Source organism: Ascaphus truei, chromosome 1 (genome assembly GCF_040206685.1).
Source record: "Ascaphus truei isolate aAscTru1 chromosome 1, aAscTru1.hap1, whole genome shotgun sequence".
Lineage (NCBI taxonomy): Eukaryota > Metazoa > Chordata > Amphibia > Anura > Ascaphidae > Ascaphus > Ascaphus truei.
Window position 1 is genome coordinate 11937992 of NC_134483.1, and position 24884 is coordinate 11962875.

The following is a 24884-nucleotide window of genomic DNA, read 5'->3' on the forward strand; positions in this document are numbered from 1 at the left end:
TCTCTCTGACCTCACTCTCTCTCTCTGACCTCACTCTCTCTCTCTCTCTCTGACCTCACTCTCTCTCTCTCTGACCTCACTCTCTCTCTCTCTGACCTCACTTTCTCTCTCTCTCTCTCTCTCTCTCTGACCTCACTCTCTCTCTCTCTCTCTCTCTCTCTCTCTGACCTCACTCTCTCTCTCCCTGACCTCACTCTCTCTCTCTCTGACCTCACTCTCTCTCTCTCTGACCTCACTCTCTCTCTCTCTGACCTCACTCTCTCTCTCTCTCTCTCTGACCTCACTCTCTCTCTCTCTGACCTCACTCTCTCTCTCTCTCTCTGACCTCACTCTCTCTCTCTCTCTGACCTCACTCTCTCTCTGACCCCCCTCTCTCTCTCTCTCTGACCTCACTCTCTATGACCTCACTCTCTCTCTCTCTCTATGACCTCACTCTCTCTCTCTCTCTCTGACCTCACTCTCTCTCTCTCTCTGACCTCACTCTCTCTCTCTCTCTCTCTCTGACCTCACTCTCTCTCTCAGACACACACAAATAAATACACACATAAATACACACACACACACACACACACAAATACACACACACACAAATAAATACACACACACACACACACAAATAAATACACACAGATACACACACACTGATGCAGATACACACACACAAATAAATACACACAGATACGGGGGGGTGGGGGAGGGTATGGCTGAACGGCCCGGTCCCTGCACGGGGGAGGTCAGTGCTGCGGGGGCCTGTGCCACGTGGGGGGAGGGCCGGTGTGCTGCGGGGAGGGAGGGGGGGGGGTGCCGCTGCAGTGCTGCTGGGAGACATCTGTCTCCCGGTGCTGCTCCTCCAGCGTGAGCGCCGGGCCTCCCTCTCTCAGCGTAGGCAGCTCAGCGTCGCTGAGCCGGGCTGAACAGATGCACAAAGCCCCTGCATCTGTAATCAACGCGGCTATAGTTCCTCCGGCCTGGGACATAGTAAGCGCTTAGGTGCTGCTGCTCGCTCTTGCTTGCTGCCGCTCGCTCTACCAGGAGCTTTTTGCTGTCCTGGCAGAGGAGACAGCAAGCGCGCTTGGGAGGCGGGTATCACTGTGTGTGTTTGTCACTTGGTAGCTGTGTGTGTGTGTGTGTGTATATTATATAATATTTTAAACATTTAAAAAAAAAAGACATGTGAGAATAAATTATTAACATTGTGCAACTTTGATAAATATATTCACACACACACACACATCACACATATATATATATATATATATATTGTGACATAGTCCAAAGATGTTAGGCAGCTTTCTGCCCCATTTTAGAGCAGAAAGTGCAGGAATAGTTACAAATGATCCGTTCCACAGCTTCCCATTAACTCAGGCAGCTGGATGGGAAATCCAGACCACAGATTACCATGGCTCTAGTTCTCCCTCACCTGCTCTTCTAATCACATGCACAGGTATTTAGAGCAGAGAGGTTTTGCATTTCTCTCTCTCTCTCCTTAGAGCCTGGGGGCTGGGGGTGTCGCTACTCTCCTGCATCCAGTATCGAGGTTGACGGCCTCTCCACGTATCACAGTACCAGAGGATTTGCCTGGACACCCCAAACAGATAAGACAAACAAATGGTTACTGCTGTTGCTAAAAGACTGTACTGTATCTTGTGACCCTAAATGAGAGAGCATTGTTTTAAGCTGGGGAACCAGTTTAGTTGGCCAGCAGCTGTTAGAGAGACTGATTTTGATGTGTAGTTAGATCCCTGAAAGGGATAGGATTTTGTTTATATAATTTGGTTTCTTTTTACTTGAAATAACAGTGTGGGAAATACTGTAACAATGAAATGAGTGAACTGCTGAATGAAAGTATCTGAGTACCTCTAACCTACACATGTTAAAGCTGCAGTACCTTACTTGGATGAAAATAAAGCAGGCAGAAGCCTGAGTTAAGCAGCACAATACTTTGCATGATCCTGTTTGTTGTATAATTAACCCTAGAAGACTGTGTCGGGAAGAACCCAGACAGACGTCAGCACTACAAAAGAGGGGCGTTTGTCACATATGGTGGAGAATGCGGGTCGACACTAAAAAGTCTGTGGGTTTGCAAATAAATGCGGGGGTTTAAAATGGCCGCCGAGCTGAACTAAAGTACAGATGCTATGAGTGAAGTCTGTCCCAATGTGTATATCAGTTGTGCTTCTAGCATACACAGAGAATGTGCGAAGTGTGGATGCAATAGCACCCTGAACCCAAACAGAAAACCAAAATGTTTTGCTGAAGAAAAAAAATTTTTTTTTGCATCTAGCAAGTGCTGTTTGTAAAGCTAATGCCTTTTTGCTGAAGTGAGTGAAATTACAGCTAGCAAATTGTCTCTGCCGGGTTTATAAAATGGCCGACATGGAATGTTTGTTTTGCAATGCACGTAATCTCGAAAAACAGTGTCCCTTCAGGCCATACGATGATGATGACGACGACTCGTATGTGGCCCCTGGAGGAGAGCCGTACCCACAGATGAATTTAGTATGCTGGGCCTGTCATGAAGTAGGTCACATGGAAGATGTGTGTCCCAAAATTTTCAAAGACAAACAGCTGCAAAAGCAAGCAATGCCCTGTGAGTGCAAGCAAGATGTGGAAGCTGATACCAGTGAGTGTGTGCCCAGTACCACTGATATCTCTGGAGCTAATAAAGCAAAAAGAAAGAAGAAGAAAAAGAAAACGGTTCCTCAAGTCACAGGGGAAGTGACCGAGCCACTTGAACCTGCGCTGTCAGCACATGCGTCAGAAAGGCGCCGAGATGTGCTGCATACCGGAGTGACCAGCAGAATTGTCACGGGAACAGTGGCAAAGGAAAAGGAGGAGCAAAGGGAAGCTGAATCCTTGAACCAGGATAAAGAGGCTTTGGTTTCTGCACTCCAAGCTGCCCGCCATGATTATGAAGTCCTGCGGCAGGGATTGATGAAAGAGCGAGAATCGAACGCCGAATTACAGAGGTGTATACTTCCAGCTTTACAGGAGTACGAGGCTTTGAAGAAAACAGAGTCTCTCTTACGGAGTGAGCTGGAAGAGGTGACGACTAGTCTGGAAAAGGCCAACACCGTAATTGCTATCCTAAAACAGAAATACGGGAAGGCTCTGCAAGAGGTTCACACGCTCAGCACAGAGGTGCAAAACTCACTCCTGGAGGGCCACGGTCTGAACACAGAGCTGGGAATATTGAAAGAAACCTATGAGAATGCCCTGAGTAATTTAGAGACTGTAAAAAGAGAGAATGTAAGTCTGACACAGAAAAATTCAGACTTGACTGACCAGATCAGTGAAGGTGATGAGCAGCTTCACCAAGCAGGAAAAGTGGAGAAGCAATTGATCCAGGACAAGTTAGAAATGCAGGAAGCACTGCAGAATACAGAATCAGCGGCGATCCAGGCGACACAAACTGCAGAGCTCCAAAAAATGGAGGCGCTGATGCAAACCCAGAGCAAGCACCAGATAGAGGTGAAGACCCTGAGGGAGGTCTGGCACGATCAGGTTGAAGAGCTGCAGAAGCAGATGGCTGAGCGCGAGATACAGTGCGCCAAGAGAGAGGAGATCTCCGTCCGTCAGGTGGTCTGCCTGACATTGCGCTATGAAAGCGAGATGGCCGATATCTACAAGCAGCTGGACCACACGGCAAATGAGGGGGCCCGGCTGCAGCTGGAGCTGGACAAGACCCAGAAGGAGCACCTGCAGCTGCAGGTCAAGAATAGAGAAAATGAAACAGAGTTAAACCTCGCTCTGAAACAAATGACGGACATGGGAGAAGCGGCTAAAGTGGTTCAGTCGGGCTATCAATCCTACCTCCTAACCAAGCAAGCTGTACGTTCCTATACGTGTATCTTCAATGCTGTTGCAATATTACGATTTGCTATAAAGATGAAGTTGGAGAAAGAGATTCCAAGGCTAAAAGAGACACGGTCACAAAAGGAGACCAGGGAACGTAAACTCAATGCCCTCACTGATGACAAAGAGGAAGGAGAAAGAATTGACTTTGATTGTGCTGCTGTTATTCCAGAAACAGATAGGCACCCTCCTGAGAATATTCTCCCTGATCTGGGATTCAAAAATCCAGATCCTCAATTTCATTTACGTTGTCCAGAAGATTATCAAACCAGTGGACACACCCAGGACACCACAGAAGATGTTTTAGCCAAGTGGGTGGCAGTTCCTGAAAACACAAACTTGTTGACAGATCCTGATGACGTGGTTAATATGGACTACGTTTGTACAGAGGCAACTAGGTCTCCAAAACCCAAAGGCCTGGTAATGGCCACAAAAGGGAAATCAAAGATTGAAAAGAAAAAACAACGAAGGTTAACACGGCGCCTGAATAGTTCCATATCTCACCAATCTGGACCACACTGTGGAGCCAAGGAGAATCCGGTCCAAGGGTCTCATCAGAAGCTAAAGAAACAGTCCAGTCATTTGCAGGTTGCAGCGGACTATGAAATAAAGTCAAAGGATGCAATAGACTGGAAGTCAAAAAAAAAAAAAAAAAAAAAAAAAAAATGTTTGGGGGAACTGACCGATTTATTTTTTTTATTACACGTGTGGACTATGTCATGGACACTTAACTTTGCAAATAAGCATTTTGTCAATATTACAATGTTATATTGGTTCTCTGTGTTGAAAATGTAGCTAAACTACAAATTAATATACAGGGTTGATGGCCCTTAAGATTACAAGGCTGTAGTATAAGGAAAAAATACTGGTTGCTTACAATATGGAAAAAAAAAAAAAAAAAAATGCCTTTTCGGTTGGTAAATTTATAATGAGGTTCATATTCTAGAGTAGAAAAACCCAGGGAGGTAATAGAAATTGTCTGGTTTTGTGAATATATTTAGCAGATCCTGGGTTGCAAGAATGTGTGCTAGACATTTATTTTTCAAAATAGTTCCCTAATAGAGAGCAACAAAAAAAAAAATATGTTTGCCAAGTATAGTCTCTTATGACGAAACCTATTGTCCATAATTGCCGTGGAAAAAGTTCATATTCGTGTCATGTGAATACTTAATGTTGTACTGAGGAGTTAGCTCAAGTATTTCAGGTAGGACGCTCACCCCAGTGAGGTCCATGGCCGCTCACCCCAGTAGGTGTGAGCTGGGGAGGGGGATATGTGACATAGTCCAAAGATGTTAGGCAGCTTTCTGCCCCATTTTAGAGCAGAAAGTGCAGGAATAGTTACAAATGATCCGTTCCACAGCTTCCCATTAACTCAGGCAGCTGGATGGGAAATCCAGACCACAGATTACCATGGCTCTAGTTCTCCCTCACCTGCTCTTCTAATCACATGCACAGGTATTTAGAGCAGAGAGGTTTTGCATTTCTCTCTCTCTCTCCTTAGAGCCTGGGGGCTGGGGGTGTCGCTACTCTCCTGCATCCAGTATCGAGGTTGACGGCCTCTCCACGTATCACAGTACCAGAGGATTTGCCTGGACACCCCAAACAGATAAGACAAACAAATGGTTACTGCTGTTGCTAAAAGACTGTACTGTATCTTGTGACCCTAAATGAGAGAGCATTGTTTTAAGCTGGGGAACCAGTTTAGTTGGCCAGCAGCTGTTAGAGAGACTGATTTTGATGTGTAGTTAGATCCCTGAAAGGGATAGGATTTTGTTTATATAATTTGGTTTCTTTTTACTTGAAATAACAGTGTGGGAAATACTGTAACAATGAAATGAGTGAACTGCTGAATGAAAGTATCTGAGTACCTCTAACCTACACATGTTAAAGCTGCAGTACCTTACTTGGATGAAAATAAAGCAGGCAGAAGCCTGAGTTAAGCAGCACAATACTTTGCATGATCCTGTTTGTTGTATAATTAACCCTAGAAGACTGTGTCGGGAAGAACCCAGACAGACGTCAGCACTACAAAAGAGGGGCGTTTGTCACAATATATATATATATATATATATATATACACACACACCACACACACACACACACACACACATATATATACACACACACACACACACACACACACACACACCCTGCAGCCCGTTTTTCACACACACACACACACACACACACACACACACACACACACACACACACACACACACACACACACACACACACACACACACACACACACACACACACAAACACACACACACACACACACACACACACACACACTGCTGTCTGGTGGCTTTGTAGTTGCAATGCCGGGCAGGCTGCAGTCCCATTGGATGGGAGCGGTCACGTGACCGCTCCTCTGCTTCCCCTCAGAGGTTTTTTTTTTTTTTATTATTTTTAAATGAGCTAGCAGCCCTTGTTTCCCGCTGCTGGCGGCCCTGATCGCGGCGCCCCTCTAGCCAAGCCGCGGCCGCGGCGCACAGTTTGGGAAACACTGTATTAGGGCATTGGTGTTGGACGCAGGCCAATGAGAGGCGTGCGGTTGCGGGCATTGGACGCAGGCCAATGAGAGTCAGTGAAGGGTGGGACGCAGGCCAATGAGAGGTGTGCGGGGGCGGGCATTGGACGCAGGCCAATGAGAGTCAGTGAGGGGTGGGACGCAGGCCAATGAGAGGTGTGCGGGGGCGGGCATTGGACGCAGGCCAATGAGAGTCAGTGAGGGGTGGGACAGTGTGGCATTGGTGTTGGACGTAGGCCAATGAGAGGTGTGCGGGGGCGGGCATGGCCTGAGCCGGAGTGACAGGGCCAAGGTCCAATGCGATTGACCCTTGGGACGCAGACATACAGTGATTTCACAAATATATAGTAGATACCCTGTTCATTTATGTAACTGTATTTGTAACCATGTATTATTTGTCTTAACTCTGTGCCCAGGACATACTTGAAAACGAGAGGTAACTCTCAATGTATTACTTCATGGTAAAACATTTTATAAATAGATAAATAAATAAATATCTATGATATCACTGTCTATCCTAAGTAATATTTAATTCCTTTAATATACTTTATTAGTGTCAATCTTTCTAGGCATCCTTCCCCCAGCCACAGTTCCCTTGTCTGTCCACAGGGTGTGCTACTGTTTCTGTCTGCGCTGGGGTTCCTCTGTCTGTCTGTCTCCTCTTGTTGGTCCTGTCCTCTGTCCTTATAGTTTCCTGTTCCTCCCTTGCCTTTGTTTTGTGTCCTGACTCCTTATGCCCATGCTTCTGCTTCTGCATTGAGTCCGGTACTTATTAAAGGTGTAGCCAGGTACCCTCCGGTCTCCCCGTGTTCCCGGTTTCCCCCCCCTCTCCTTACCATCAGAGATGTGTGGCAGGGTGACGGAGTCGCTGGCGGTTCCCTCCGCAGGGCGCCGCCATGTTGGTGTAGGCGCACGCACGCGCGGCGAGGTTGCGCATGAGCAGGGCAAATCCGCAGCGGTCATTTCAGGGGGCGCACGAGTGCAAGCTGCAGAGCGGCAGCCATTAGAGAGAGAGCATGAGGCTCCCTAAGTTAAAGGCTGCAGATAGAACTACAATCCCCATGATGCTCAGGGGCAGTGACACCACCTGACACCAGGGAGCCAGTAGGGCTGCAGGATTCTGCTGGAATAGCAGGAAAGACTACTGCATGCTGGAACAGGAAGCAGGCAGTGAAGACCAGGAGCCTGAAGCTGCAGGTTAGATCCAAAGAGCAGTGCTCCAAGGATTAGGCCAGAAGTAAATCCCAAGGGCCCAGTTACTTCCCTGAGTCACTGTAGAGAAGTAACTGTATTGTGTAGGGAACTGCCTTAAGACAGGGACTCCTTCACTGTACTCCTAGTGAGAAAGATGTTGCAGGACAGTGCCTGACTGTCCGTACAGCGTGTAGCAGGAAGAGGCCCTGATTGCATAACAGAGCCTGTTTGCAAAGGGATAATCTGGCTGGGAATCCCTCCCCTGTGGAGTCAGCGTGTGCATTCATTTCTGCAGAGAGCAGTGCAGTGCTACGTGGGATCACGTTACGGTATTGCAGACTCATCAAGGATTCTCTTGGTTAGGACCATAACCAGAAAGGTATTATATTAAAGTGCACCAACGGGCCCCAACACAGGGAAGCGCTGTCCCTCACACACACACTCCAATCTATAGCTGGTGGACACTAAGAGGTTAAGTGCCCCCGGCACATTGTTACACCAAGGACTAGGGTGATATAAAGACAGACACTAAAGTGTTGCAACCATTTACATGTGTGGGGTGATGTGATGATATTCATGCAGGGGAATGTCATGCTGTTTATGTATGAAACGTTATGCAAGGGTTATTATTATTATGCTAAGTAAATACTGTTTTATCGAACTGCGTGTGGTTACTGTATATGTTGGTTCTGATGAGGGATCCCAACTTGGTGGGAGAGTTCCCTTATCAGTGGAGGCACTGCACCCAGTGTAAGTATACCCCAGGCTCCCAGTGGCGGAGGCTCAGGCCTCTTGTTAGCCTCACAGGTGACAGCAGCATCAGTAGTTACCGTACCCCAGGGGTACAAGCGCTACATTGGAGGCGCTGCTGAGAGTCAGACCTGGGGTGCCCGAACTCAGTAAAAATGTCGTTAGATTACACGTTACCTTCCCGCCAAGAGGTGTACATGTGGGCAGTAAAAAGGCAAATCCCGCCCTCACAAACCCTTGCTGTAGGACAAGTTCCCGCCGATGCCTCATCCTATGAACTATGTTTAATCCTAATGCAGTATCCAGGCTTAGAAGATGCCAGAATCTTTGGTCGCCGCTCCGCTCCAGATGGGTCATGGTGCACAGTACTAATCACTGGGGGATGTGAATTATCCACAGAGCAAGGCATATCCAACTTGCGGTTCCCCGGGGCCCTCAGCTCAGGGTGTCCTCTTATATATCCTGAAATGCAGATTAAACTTGAACCCTGTAGCCCCATTACAGACTTGCTAGAGACTACTATGTGCATGTCCCTGTCCCCACCAGAAAGTATATGCGGGGATGAGGCCAGTGTATTATCCTGTGCTAATTGTCGCTCAAGTAGGCGGAGCTCCAGCCCCAACCTCAGCCCCAGTAGAATGGGAGAAATCCAATTACTAACCCAAGCCATACAACAATTGGGTGGGCCCAAGCATGAATCCCCCTCCCCTCAGCCATACTGCAAGTTAAAGCTCTTTTCAGGGGTAAAACCTACCCCCACCGGTGAAGAGGCTTTTGATGTGTGGAAGGAATATGCTTCACAGGTACTGGAATAGTGGACCTGTCCTGATGCGGTGAAAAGACAATGAATAATGGAGTGCCTACGCCCGCCTGCGTCCACTACCATCAAGATTTATAAAGATCAGCATACTGAGGTTACCGCACATCAGATGATGGAGTCTCTTACCCTGGCATACGGTAAGGAAGATGATGTGAGCGAGTTATGGACTAAGTATTACAATCTCCGCCAGAAGGAGGGGGAAGACCTATCAGAGTTCTTACAACGGATCCAATTGATCTTGTGGGATCTACGTTCCCGCCAAGTCATCAGGGCCGCAGAAGTGAATGAGTATAGGCGCACTCAATTCCTGCGGGGAGCCATACCCACTCATCATATCGTAGTAATGATCAGAAGCGCGCTACGGAAGGGGGAACCCCCTACTCTAGAAGACCTACTGGACGAGGTGAAGAGTCATGAGGCCTATACTAGGTTGCATACGCCCAAGAAGGCTAAAGACCCTCGCAAGGACGAGACCAAGGAACAAACAGTGCCCAAAGCAAAGGGAAGCAAGAGCGGTAAGGATACAGCCACCCCGGAGGTGCTGGGGTCTGCTCCCAGGTCACCTGACAGTCCGGGTCCCCACCCAGACTTCCGTTGCTTACTCTGTGGCGAGAAGGGACATGTTGCAAGGAGCTGTTCGCACCCCAAGAAGCCCACTAAGGCACAGACCTACACCGTAACAGTGCGAAAAGCACTCTCGTCCTTATCAGCCATACCCGAGGATGTTGCCGAAGAGTCGGGGAGGCCTCCCATAGAGGAGACGCCCCAACCAGATGCCTACTGCCGAGTAGGGCTCACCGCTATAATAAGAGTCGTCATGGAGGGGATCTACTCTTCAGCACTTCTCGATACTGGGTCACAAGTGACCATATCTACCATCCATTCTACGACCAGCACCTCAGCCATCTTCCTTTGCAGTCAGCCAAAAAGATGAAGTTGTGGGGACTGAGTAAAGATGATTACCCCATAGACAGAATAGTGGCAGTCAAGCTGGATATCTTGCAGTTGAACACTAACAAGTCACACCCCATGCTGGTGGAAGCCTTGGTCTGCCCATAGGTTCGAGAACATCCCAGTGCCCCCATCATATTGGGCACGAATGCAGATATAGTGAGGTCGGTGATTCGCTCATTCCTGCAAGAAGCCGGTGAGCTACTATTGTCATCCCTGAATTTAGCCCCTAGCCTACGGGAAGAATGCTATAGGGTGGCGTATGAAGAAGAGTATGTTGAAATCTTTAATCAAGAGCGAGGGTTATTGGAGATTCCACCATGGGGGAGTGAGGCGTGTGACCGCGCTGATCAAGTACCCCAGTCGGCACGAAAATGATAGATACTTTTCGCTGGAGACTCTTCCCGAGTCTGAGAGTCTTTGGGGCTACCGAATAATACCTGAAGTACGGGAGTGGCCATCTAATGTCCCCAGGAAGATTACAGTGTCTATCCAGAACATGTCTCTACATACCGTGCCGCTTGAAGTAGGACAAAGGCTGGGTAGAATTTATCCTGTGGATCCTGTAGACGACACAGCGACCGTCCACACTGCCCATGTGGGAGAAGAGCCAGAGGCACTACAATTCGGCTTCGGAGAGTCTCCCCTGGAGGAAGAATGGAAGGAGAGGCTACGTGCTCAGTTGAGAGAGAGACGAGATGTGTTCTCTACTAGTGAGATGGACGTGGGATGCAGCAGAAGCACTCGGCACACGATTCGTCTGAATGATGACACGCCGTTTAGGGAAAGGTCTCGCCGTATAGCTCCCAGAGACGTGGAGGATGTGCGTGGTGTCCTGAGCGAGATGGAAACGGCCGGTATAGTGACCGAATCTCAAAGTCCCTATGCCTCACCGATTGTGGTGGTACGAAAGAAAATGGGTCTGTTCGATTGTGCGTGGACTACAGAACATTGAACAGATGTACTGTGCCTGGCCAATACACGCTACCACGAATAGAGGAGATCCTCAGCGCATTGTCCGGAAGCCAGTGGTTTAGCGTGTTGGACCTTCGATCTGGGTATTACCAGGTTCCTATGAGCCCAGCTGATCAAGAGAAGACGGCGTTCGTCTGTCCTCTAGGATTTTATCAGTTCACCCGGATGCCCCAAGGTATCTGCGGTGCTACGGCCACTTTCCAACGGCTTATGGAGAAGACAATTGGAGATATGTGTCCTTGTGAGTGTCTGGTCTACCTAGATGACATAATTGTGTTCGGAACCACACTTGAAGAACATGAGACTAGGCTGATGAAAGTGCTGGATTGATTAGGGAAAGAAGGCCTGAAGCTCTCCTTGGATAAGTGCCGCTTCTGTCGAACATCGGTCACTTATGTGGGACATATAGTGTCTGCAGATGGAGTGGCCACCAACCCGGCCAAGGTGGAGGCGGTGGTGAATTGGCGAAGACCCGAGAATGTGATGGACCTGAGGTCCTTTCTCGGGTTCTGTGGATACGACAGACGGTTTGTGGATGGATACTCCAAGAAGGCGGCTGTGCTGAACAATCTGCTGAAGGTCTATCCAGAGGAACCCAAGCAGAAGAAGACCACCCCAAGAACTCCATTTGGGGATTGATGGACGTCCGCTTGTGAAGAAGCATTTAAGGGGCTGAAGAATAGTCTGACAGAGGCTCCCGTTCTAGCCTATGCTGACCCGGAGAAGCCTTACATTCTGCACGTGGATGCCAGCCACAATGGATTGGGAGCTGTGCTACACCAGAAATACCCCACTGGACTTTGCCCTGTGGCCTATGCAAGTAGAAGTTTGACTCCCAGTGAAAAAAACTATCCAGTTCACAAATTGGAGTTCCTCGCCCTCAAATGGGCCATATCTGAAAAACTACATGACTACCTATATGGGGTCACCTTCGAGGTCCGAACAGACAACAATCCGCTGACCTATGTACAAACCACGGCCAAGTTAGATGTGACCGGTCATAGATGGTTGGCCACCCTTGCCAATTACCAGTTTTCTTTGAAATATAAGCCTGGACCTCTCAATATAGGAGCCGATGCTCTATCTAGGAGATCGGGACTGGGTGAGACTGCCGACGATGGTCCTTGGGAAGAATTTCCAGGGCCAGGAATGAGAGCTATGTGTTCCACTGCTGCTATTGTAAACAATCGAGTGGCATTCCCCGAGCTACGAGTAGCGGATTCTTTAGGGTGTCGACCTCGAGCCCTTCCAGAAGCTTACTGCCACCCCGATGGCATGGGTCTAACCCAAAACGTTATCTTCACTTGGAAAGAACTGGTACTAGCACAGACACATGATACTGCGGCTAAGGCTGTCCGAGAGGCTCTACACAAAAATGACTCTTCACTGGTGAAACGGACTCCTCCCGATGATGTGAGCCTCCTCATGAGAGAATGGGATAAGTTGTAGATGGATAGCGGCCTACTCTATTGGGTTGTTCAATTCCACAATCATCCTGACCGTCGACAACTATTTCTACCCCGGCGTATGCAAGGTCTCGTTTTAAGATCACTACATGATGATCATGGACATTTGGGGGTGGATAAGACCTTGGGTTTAGTGCGAGACCGGTTCTTCTGGCCTAGAATGCAGGAGTAAATTGAACAACATTGCAGGAAATGTCTACGGTGCATTCATAGGAAGACACTTCCCACCCGTGCTGCCCCAATGGGCCATGTCAAAAGCTCCGGGCCTATGGATTTAGTATGTATGGACTTTTTGTGCATAAAGCCGGATTCGAAAGGTATAGGAAATGTGCTAATAGTGACAGATCACTACAGTCGATACGCCCAAGCCTTTCCCACGAAAGTCCAGAAGGCTACCACAGTGGCTAAAGTGCTGTGGGAGAAGTATTTTGTGCATTATGGTCTGCCCAGCAGGATGCACTCAGACCAGAGATGAGATTTCGAGAGCAAGCTGATCAAAGAGTTGCTAACACTGTTGAATATTCAGAAGTCAAGGACTACTCCCTACCCTTCCCTGAAAGATTTAATCAGACATTGCTGGACATACTAGGCACTCTGAAAGATTTCAAAAAAGGAGAATGGAGTAAACATGTGGAGGCCTTGGTGCATGCCTACAATTGCACTAGGCACGAGTCCACAGGGTACACCCCATACTTCATGATGTTCGGGAGAGAAGCCAGACTGCCAATCAACTTCTGTCTACGGGTATCTACTGAGGGGGTACCCAATATGGCTCATTATCGATATGTGCAGAGACTCCAGGACAGTCTGCACCATGCCTATCAGTTAGCCGAAAGAGCCACCGCTAGACTGAATGCCAATAACAAAAAGAGATACGATCACAAAGTACGCTATCGAGAGCTCCAACCGGGAGACGTAGTTCTCCTACGCAACTTACAGTACCGACACACTTTAATCGAGTGTGGTCGGTACCGCAAGCCGGGAAATCTCCCGGCTTGCTAGTGGCCGCCCCTCGGCGTGCCGCGCGTCATAGACGCGCGGTCACGCGTCTTCGGGAGCGTGCGCCCCCTGCACGCGCGTCCAGGTGCTCCCTGAGGGAGCCCTGGTGTCCCGCGATCGCGGGACAGCGGCAGGGGGTTCCGGGGGACCCGGCGGACCCGGCAGCGGTAGGGAGACCGCCCCGATCGGAGGGCGCTCTTCCGCTGCTTCGGCGCGCGCCCGTCACTCTCGGGCGCGTGCCAGGCTACTGCTGCGGCAGAGAACGGGCAAATGCTCGAATAAACTCTGCCGCAGCAGTAGGGATTCCCGGCAAGCACAAGTTAGCTGATCACTGGAGAGAGGGACCTTTCCAAGTAGAGTCCCAAATGCCAGGCCTCCCTGTCTATCGCATACGTGATGTGAATGGCAGGGTAAAAGTCTGGCACCGAAACCACTTGTTACCTATCCCACAACTGGGAGAAAGTGAACCTGAAACAGAAACAGTAGTAAACGACAGTGAGCCTGAAGAGTTTACCGAGAATTCAGGATCCACAGATGAAATGATTCAAGATCCTTTGGAGGGAACATCCAACAGAGATTGGTGGGCACCTCCCGAAGGAGCAACGGGTAATGGGCCTACTATTCAAGCACCATCATCAGGAAATTCACCAAGTAACCAACCGTTAGATCCTACCACTCCGAGTTTTGTGCCTCAAGGAGACAATGTTCAGTTACAAAGAGACTTTTCCCAAACTGGTTCACCCTCTGCCAGAGAGTCTAGGCCTCAAGCCTACGATGGTCTCTCTCAAGATGAAGAAATGGAGACTGAGACTTGCAGGAGTCAGCGAGTGAGACGCCCTCCCACTAGAGTGGCTTATGATTCATTAGGGGCTCCTCACTATGAGTCTCAGCAGCAAGCTAAAGCCAAGCTAGCCTCAGTTATAAATGTTTGTTGAAATGTACAATCTCGTTTAGAGTAATCGTTAAGTTGTATTTTAACACTGTATTTTTATTATATAATATTGTTATGCATGGGTTAGTTCAAGTGGGGACATTGATGTTTTCACCAGGGGGAGGATGCAGCCAGGTACCCTCCGGTCTCCCCGTGCTCCCGGTTTCCCCCCCCCTCGCCTTACCATCAGAGATGTGCGGCAGGGTGATTGAGTCGCTGGTGGTTCCCTCCGCAGGGAGCCGCCATGTTGGTGTATGCGCGCGCAAGCGCGGCGAGGTTGCGCATGAGCAGGGCAACTCCGCGGTGGACATTTCAGGGGGCGCACGAGTGCAAGCTGCAGAGCGGCAGCCATTAGAGGGAGAGCATGAGGCTCCCTATGTTAAAGGCTGCAGATAGAACTACAATCCCCATGATGCTCAGGGGAAGTGACCACCTGACACCAGGGAGCCAGTAGGGCTGCAGAATTCTGCTGGAATAGCAGGAAAGACTACTGCATGCTGGAACAGGAAGCAGGCAGTGAAGACCAGGAGCCTGAAGCTGCAGGTTAGATCCAAAGAGCAGTGCTCCAAGGATTAGGCCAGAAGTAAATCCCCAGGGCCCAGTTACTTCCCTGAGTCACTGTAGAGAAGTAACTGTATTGTGTAGGGAACTGCCTTAAGACAGGGACTCCTTCACTGTACTCCTAGTGAGAAAGATGTTGCAGGACAGTGCCTGACTGTCAGTACAGCGTGTAGCAGGAAGAGACTCTGATTGCATAACAGAGCCTGTTTGCAAAGGGATAATCTGGCTGGGAATCCCTCCCCTGTGGAGTCAGCGTGTGCATTCATTTCTGCAGAGAGCAGTGCAGTGCTACATGGGATCACGTTGCGGTATTGCAGACTCATCAAGGATTCTCCTGGTTAGGACCATAACCAGAAAGGTATTATATTAAAGTGCACCAACGGGCCCCAACACAGGGAAGCGCTGTCCCTCACACACACACTCCAATCTATAGCTGGTGGACACTAAGAGGTTAAGAGCCCTGGCACATAGATTGTAAGCTCCACGGGGCAGGGAACTGTGCCTGTGCCTGCAAAATGTCTCTGTAAAGCGCTGCGTACAACTAGCAGCGCTATACAAGAACATGCTATTATTATTATTAATAAAAGTGTGTCCACTCCCAATTAAGCAATTACTATACAGAGACAAATTTCCCTAGACAATTCTAATCTAGCTTTCATCCCCATCACTCCACGGTAACTACCCTCCTAAAAGCTTGCAATGTGATCCAGTGTGGAATGGAACTGGGACATCTTACTGGTGTAATATTCCTAGATTTTGCAAAGGCTTTTGATACTGTTGATCATGTTATCTTGCTAAACAAATTCCAGTGCTCTGGAATAGGGAAGCATGCTTTAAACTGGTTTCATTCCTATCTATCAGATAGATCCCAACATGTGTCTATCTCGGGCACTAACTCCAACCCCATGGATATCCCCTGCGGTGTCCTGCAAGGCTCTGTTCTGGGGCCCCTTCTCTTCTCAGTGTTCATCAATTATCTTCCTACAGCTTGTAAGGGAGCTTCAATGCACATGTGTGACGGTGCTCGTCTCAAATCAGGAGGCGGAGCCGCAGGGCTGAGGTTGGGATACAAATAAACCGACCACAACCCAGGGACAGAGTCCTGTAAGAGTATCCGTAGTCGGTATGGAAGCAGGGGCCATGGCTGGCGGCAGAGTTGCAAAGTCCAGGGGACAGGCAGAGGTGCAAATTTGAGCAGGCAAGCGGAGGTCAGCGCAGGCGGAAGGCAGCGAGGTCGGGGTCACGGTCCAGTGTCAGCAACATGAATTCAAAACAAGCAGGAGGATAAGGCGTAACTGCAAATACCGACAGGAGCTGCAAACACACAATACTTTGCTCAGCGACTCCCTATGGTAACTGCAGCCTTTTTAAAACAGGCTGCCAGTACCCAAAATGGCCACATAGAGCAGAAAGGGAGAGGCAGAAAACCCGGACCAACGTGAAAACCCGGCACGGATCAAGCAGAATCCTTTCAACATGTATGCGGATGACACAATGTTATATGCACACAGCCCTAGCCTCTCCGAACTTCTCTGCCTAACAATTTGCGTTGTGTGATTACGAGAATTATATTTTCTGCTAACGCAAGCAGAAAATGGAGCAATGCATCAAAACAAACCTCTATTTGCATGTTGTTTACAATGATACATCACACCCACAGGGCTTTACCCAGCTGGAAATATAATGAATACTTATGGAACAAGTTATAGAAATTTAAATAAAATCTGAAGACATTTGTTAAGAAGAAGAATCAGTGATTTAGGGACCAATTGATCAAATCTGTAACTAAGAGGCTTACAAAAACCCATGCTAATCAGTGAATTTTAATGAAATCTCTTACTGTACTTCTGCTAGCAATCCTTTACCAATACTTGGCATTTTAGGCATTATTGTGTAGGGATTTTTTTGAATTATTTGGAAAAACTAACAATTTCTCTAAAGATCCCAGTTGTATGATTTTCTTTTATTTTCTGACATAATATTAAATCTATATACGGTACAGTATTATCAATAGCGATGTTTTTCTTTAAAAAAAAGAATGTACGTTTAAAAAAAAATTGATATAAAACATACAGTTCTGATATTTTGAAATCACACACTTGCAAACATTGTTTTATTGCAAATGTACTGTAATAAAGATATGAATGTAGCTTTTGTCATAAACTCCCAAAGAGTAAGAAGACTTCATTGCAAATCAATGTTTATATCTGCGGTTTCCCAGATATAAAAGTAAGTCTGCTACAAAAATGAATCTGATACAGAATGAGGTTACCAAAAAAGATTGCTACAGTACAAATTGGCACACCTCGTGTGACTAATAACTCCTTCGTGCAGTAACAAATTTATATTAATAGACAAATATCGTTGTGAAAAAAATGACAATATTATATCAATAGTCCGAGTTGTGACTCATATTAAAAAAAATTGATGTGAAAATAATTCAAACTTCTCAAATGAGTGTAGTAAATATAATAATTAGCAATGTTTAGCGTGTTATTTTCTTATAGTAACAACTATTGATATGATATGGATAGTTTTTATATCATTGAGTCAAGGGTCCTGCGAGCTTAGCTCTGATCCTTGCAGTGTGTTGGAAGTGGATTTGATCCACCATCTCTTGCAAGCATATAATGTATTGTCTATTGGCATTTAATCCTTTTATATATTAATTTATAAGTGGTTATATGTGATTTATATGTGGTGTCAGTGTGTGTTATTTTGATGTGGGTTTTTGTTTGTATTATGTGTAGTTAGTCAAGGGTCGTTTTCATGTAACTGATTGGAAGGCTGGGCTATTTTATCCAGATGGTGATTCTCATTGGTTGAGGTGTTAGCCTACATAGATACTTAAACATCTGCATGGGATCCCATGACATCCCCTGAAGAAGTGTCATTTGACGCGAAACGCGTAGGTGACGTCATACGCAGCGACGCTACGTCTGTGACGACGGACTTTCGTGCTGCAGCCTAGACACCATGAGGATGCCATTAGGAGGATTTTGAGTCTCACGGTCTGTGTTATACCATCTCTGTAGTCTTGGACTCTCTCTTTTTGATCAACCAGGGAATCACTCATATCGTGAGTTTTTGGGTGTCAGTACCCGATCCTCAGTGTGTGTCACGGGCATTTTGATCTATGTGATCTTATTCCGAATGTAATGTCTTTTAGGCGTCATTTTGATATTTTATGTTTCATTTTGTCATATAAAGATTTATGTACTAATTTCGGTCTTTTTCGTTTTCTTTCCATGCGCTCCTATTTTTGTGTTTGTAGTAAATATAATATGCTGCTCAGACCCATAAAGAACCATCTCACAAGTTCTATCAACTGCAATTTTCTTTCCAGCCAGAGCGGCTACCGACACCCCCTATGGAGGTCTATATCTCCAAAAGCATGGGGTTCCCCGGAGCTGAAATTAAAGGAGTTCACCTCCAGAAACCCCCTGCTTCAGTACAGTATAGAAAAATAGAAATAATACAACACAGTAAAACATTAAACATTACCCCCCTTGCTCCCTGACTAATTGCTCAGGACACAAAGGGGTTGTCCCCTCGGGAAGCGTAACCACCAACCCCAGGGTAAGTACCCATTTCACCCACCCCTTCTACCCCAAATAACCCCGCCCCCCTACATCACACACAGTAATGGGCAATAGTCCTATTATCCAAATATGGATAAAAGCTCTTTTGCCCATTTAAATATACTGAACAGAACATTACAATAAAATACAAATTAAATTACAATAACAACAAACACTGGCCATTTAATCCATTGATTGTCACTGTGGCTACCTATGCCCTCAATGGGTGCACAGATACCCACATTGGTAATCAATGAACACCCTATAATAAATAAATCCATTACTTACCCATGCCGGGATGAAGGCTTTTATCCTCATCTGCTAAGGCACCAACCTCCTCAGCTTAACCCTCAAAGCAATGTTCCTCTGCTTAACCCACAAAGCAATGTTCCTCAGCTTAACCCACAAAGCAATGTTTCTCAACTTGGACCACAAATCAATGTTCCTCAGCTTGACCCACAAAGCAATGTTCCTCAGTTTGACCCACAAAGCAATGTTCCTCAGATTGACCCACAAAGCAATGTTCCTCAGTTGACACACAAAGCAATGTTCCTCAGCTTGACCCTCGAAGCAATGTTCCTCAGCTTGACCCTCGAAGCAATGTTCCTCAGCTTGACCCTCGAAGCAATGATACTAAACTTGGCCCAAACTTGAGTCCAAAAACCATAAAAAAACATCCATGCCCAATGGCACAGAAATAAATCCAGGTCGATGAAGAGAATTCCAGGATCCCCCATTGCTTGAAGAGAAGTCATCAGCGAGTAGATATTATGTTTTCTTTCTTTTCCTCTTGTTGCCTCGTCATATCCTTCCTGTCAAATGAGTGTGACAGGCCTTATATGAGGCCTGCGACGTCATATTTCACATCCACCAATCGGTTCATATTTTGTGAAAATTCAGGGGATTATTACCTGCTAACAATTTATAACGTGTGCACAGAAAGACAGTTTGGTGTAAGTTATGATATGGGAGATATATGAACGAGAGACTTGTGAGCTTTCACAAACAGTGGCGTTTTATCTAAAGAGCTCGTGTTGATAATATGAATAGTTTTTTCTTGTATAGCACTGACCATGAACACAGCGGTATACGTAGAATTTTTGTAGGCACAAGTCTCAGCCCGGTGGAGATTACAATCTATGTTTTGGGTGCGTAAGGCAGATAAACAGACTTGCCAAAGGTCAAAAGGAGCTCACACTGGAATTAGAACCAAGCTCTCCTGTGTCCCTGTTGTCAGTGTGCCTTTGCTCACTGAGCTATTCCATCCATTTAAAAGGTGCCACGACCTGCAATTAATCAACACTTCTCCAGACCAGGACCGATACAGCTCCTAGAACTCTGCACTAAATTATACTTACTAACATACAGTAGTTGTGGTTCTCTGATTTCACTAGGAGATGGTGATCTTGTTTTTCACATGTGTACATAAGTGAGAAAATAAAGATTTTGTTAGCAGGTTTTTATGTTTTTATGAAGTGAAACGTCTCAGCTGGCGGTGGCTCATTGGAAAATCTCATAGGGTAAAATGGGTTGAGTTGTGACTTTCTATGAAACGGAAGTAGCATACTGCGCATGTGCAGCCTGGGGCCGCAGAAGGGGGCACAAGTTTTCTGCAGCTCTGTCTGTGTTGGCCAAACGTAACAGAGATCGGGGGCATGCGCACGCCATACACACGCTCCCCCCTACTGCATCACAACTCGGGCTCTCGCTCTTCTCTACACTGAGAGACCGGAAGTGTCGGGGACCTTGGGAGCGTGCACACATCGTGCACGCGCTCCCCCTGCATAAGCATCAAACGTAAGACCAGTAATTTTAAACAGTTCCGCGAGCACCCCTCAGGGGTTCCGCCCCCCCCCAGGGTGGGGAGAGCTGGAACAACTCTCCCAACTGTCCATAGCAGTGATTCGGCATCAGCAGCAACAGCAGCCGCCCTTCTTTCCTCTCCCTGCTTCTGCTGTCAACTTTCGTCTGACAGGAGGGAGAGGAAGCATCACGCAGGCTCTCGGTACGGCTCCCTTAAAGAGACTGTCGTCAGTGAGTAGATATTATTATCTTGTATCTTTTCCTCTTGTTGCCTCGTCATCTCCTTCCTGTCAAATGAGATGTGACAGGCCTTACATGAAGCTTGCAACGTCATATTTGTGGGAGAAAAAAATGTGTGTGTGTGTCTGTATTGGGGAGAGAGAGTGTGTGTGTGTCTGTATTGGGGAGAGATTGTGTGTGTGTGTGTGTGTGTGTGTCTGTGGGGGGATGGAGAGAGTGTGTGTGTGTGTGTCTCTCTCTGTGTGTGTCTCTTTGTGTGTGTGTCTCTGTGTTTGTGTCTGTGTGTGGGGGAGTGGAGAGAGTGTGTATGTGCTCTGTGTGTGTGGGGGAGGAGTAGTGTGTGTGTGTGTGTGTGTGTGTGTGTGTGTGTGTGTGTGTGTGTGTGTGTGTGTGTGTGTGTGTGTGTCTGTGTGGGGAAGAGTGTGTGTGTATGAGAGGAGGTGAGTGAGTGTAAGGGAGAAAGTGTGGGGGAGAGGGAGTGTAAGGGGGAGAGACACGAGAGACGGGGTGAGGGGTGAAAGGGTGGGTGAGGGATTAGGGGGGGTGATGGGTGAGGGGGGTGAGGGGGAGGTGAGGGGGGGTGAGGGTGAGGGCAAGAGATGGTGGGTGAAGGGGGGCAGAGAAGAAGGGGGGGTGAGAGACGGGGCAAGGGTAGGGGTTCCCCAGAATTTGACAATTGAATTCTTGGTTTCCCCAACTAACAAAAAGTTGAAAACCGCTGTCTCAGATTCTCGTTCTCCTCTGAGATCCTGGATAATTGCAGGGATCTCGGGAACGTGCGCGAGTCATGCACGTGCTCCCCCTACATTACATACGCATGCGCTTCAGACTTATTGATCGTGCACATGCGTCTGATACATTTTCATTGTAAGCATGAGCTGAATCACCAGACAAAATTCAAATGGGCGTCAAAAGCAGTCCATGCGCTCATGAGGGGCTAACACTTGGACACTGTCAGCAGCAAAACGCGTTACCCAGTTATAATTTCGCAACCGGATGTGACGGTGGTATTACCGGAAGTGACATATCGGGACCCAGTGAGACACCGATACAGCTGTATACCACCAGGAGCAGCTGGAGAGGCACAGAGGAGACACCTGGAGAGACGCCGGGGAGCCCAGGAGAACGGTCAGCTAGCCGCTAAGGCAATGAAGGGGTTAAACTCAAATAGTCTGTTTATTGGGGCAGAGGGGGTGGATGAAGGAGGTAGAAGCCCCAGGTTGGGTGGTTAGGTTTGCCTGGAAGGTTGCGGGAGGAGTTAACCCCTTCACTACAATAGCAGTGGCAACCGCTATGGTAATGAAGGGGTTAACCAATCCCGCCACCACCTCCCCCACCCTCTCACCTCCCCGGTAGGTATAAACACCCACAAATGGCCAAATACCATCTTCACCCACCCCCATTATCCACAATAAACATTGAAAAACACAAGAACCCTACTACCCACCTCCTCTACAACCCCCCCCTCCCACCCCTCAACACATACAGTGCATTAATGGGCAAAATGACTATTATCCAGATATGGATAATAGCTCATTTGCCCTTCTAAATCAAACATTAACCAGCCAGCATAAATAAAGTCAATAAAACTTCTACTTACCCCTGCCATTATGAAGGGCCTCCTCATCACCATACTCCAGGTCCATGTCCTCCGTTGGCACAGATTAATACATTATCAGTCAATGGGCAATCAAAAACGTAAAAAGAAATAAATACAATTAAAAAACCTGAAAAAAGACAATTACATACAGTACATTCGATATTTGTCTTACCATTAGAAGTCTTCACCCTCGGAATCCCGGTATATCAGGAAGCTCTCGACCCACGATGTCATTGTCACGGGAAACCAAAGAAAGACTTAGACATTTTTAGCTAGACACCGTATAAAAGTATATTTTATTAAACAGGTCTGTTTAAAATATATAATACTTTGTGCACTGTAACAAGAGCGGGGAATTTTTAAACCCGGGAACCTGAGAGACAAAATGGCTACCTAGTTGGTGCCAGCAGGTCAGGTCTAGGTCTAGACTTGAAAGCAACACTTGCCCCCAGAAGTGTGAAAGCAATTGGAGCAGGATGGGTGGGTGAAGTATTCACGTCCTGGGATGAATACAAGCCATTCCGGCAAGTAGTCACCTCCCTCGTCATAAGGAACCAAGCCCCGCGGGTGACTTCTGAATAATAAGTGGCTATTGTGGCAAACTCACGCATGCCCTTCTTCCATTCTGAAGAACCCACTGCCCGGCTTTGGAAGACTGGCAGGCAGCTGATTGACGGGTTATAAAATTCCCACACTTGGATTGGCTGTAGTATTTCATGAATGAATCTGAAATACTATAAGAAAGCCAGCAACCAATCCGGCCCTCAGATTCTAAGCGCCAAGACAGCAGCGGCAAATTTGAAACCACCAAAAGATGCTCTGTGAGAAATAGCAGCGATATAACAATGATTTATTGTCGCATATTTTACATACAGTCACAGCAGTAGATATACTGTACAACAGTCAGGTCAAAACATGGATCAGGGTCAAGCAAGTGGGCTTGACCTTTATTAGTGAGCCTGGTTACCCCTTCACTGTCACAGTCATCTACTGCAATCGGTCTCCATCCTCTGCGATGATCAGCATCAGGTACAAACATCTTCTTTCACCTTCTTCTGTCATTCTTTTCTTCTATCTTCTTTAATTGCTATCCATTCCCCATGGTAAATCCAGAAACGGAAGTTGCCTCGTCATCTTCTTGAGCTAAAATGAGACGGAACAGGCCTTTTATAGGGCCTGTGACGTCACATTTTATGGTCAGATGGTACAGCTCCAATACGATTGGACGCTGCATCATGTGACCGGCTTTCTTTTTTTTTTTTTAAGATTTGACATATAGGTTCATATATTTTGGGGCAAACTTATAGCCCACAAATTAGCAAGACTGATCACAACAGACAAAACCCCATTGTAGCATAACAATATACCCCAAAAAGTATATTGCATGTACTTTTGAATGACACATTCTTGAAGTGCAGACATGGGTAATAGTGTATATCTTTCCCCAAAATCATATCTGGTTAGGAATCACCTTTTAGTTGACATGTATGTGGCCAAAGGAATTGGCCCCTGTGTGCACTAGCATTTCCAGACCATGATTTTGTATCTGTGACGCTACTAAACACAACAGCGTGTGATTTTTTTCAGAAAATATAATTTTTAGATTGCTGTTGGTCCCACGTGCATACTTTGTCATGGGACGTCACTGATCTAGTTAATATGGCCAAACATTTTTTGTTTACTTTGCAATGCAGTGTATAGTTGAGGCGTCCTGCAGTCGGAGTATCCAGCTGGCAGTCTGTTCATCTGGTTTGGCATTTTCTTGCACTTTTGAGAGACTTTTGTTTGTTATTTAAAAGGTCTTGCCACATTATCTGATATAGTCCAGTGGTTCTCCAGCTTATTAATGCATTAGCACAATATTATTACACTCAGAGTTTGCTTAATCTATCTAAGTGTTAGAGGGTTTATACTGCAATTTTGTGAGACAGCTTCAGAGTTTGTTTAATCTAAGCATTAAAGAGTTTATATTGCACTTTTGGAAGGAAAGTTTGTTTTCATAATAGTGTTATACTCATGAACTAGTTGATTCATGTTGATTCATTTTGCGTTTGCTTGATCAAATAGTTATTATGCTTATAGTGCATTTTGTTGGACAGCCTATTCTCATAGAGGTAGTGTCAGACACAATTGGTGTTAATAGTACCCAACTGTGGGATATCTATTCATAGGCATTACCTATTTTTGTATCCGTTGATGTTTGGTTCATGTTATTAGGGAACAACTGTTTGTGACAGCGGTAAGGGAAGTACCTAGATCGAATTGATCTAAGGGAATGGGCCAGAAGAAGGGGCTAGGTGCCCCGAAACATTGCCCCCTTATTCCCCTGTTTATCCCCCTCCCCCTTTCTTTCCCCTTGTCTGTCCTACCGTGTTTCCCTTCCCCATTAATATTTTTGTTCTGTGTGCCTATGTATTATGTAACATAGTACTATATATTTTTGATTTGTTATTCAGGCTATAGCAGTAACTAGAATATCATGGATATGTGTTGATGTTTGCCCTGTGTAATCTTTATATACAAGTAAAATTTATATTTTATAATATATTCTATTTCAATTATTTTTCCCTTGAGTGCTGGGAACATATCCTTTGTTCTATAGTGTATAGTATAACTATCCAC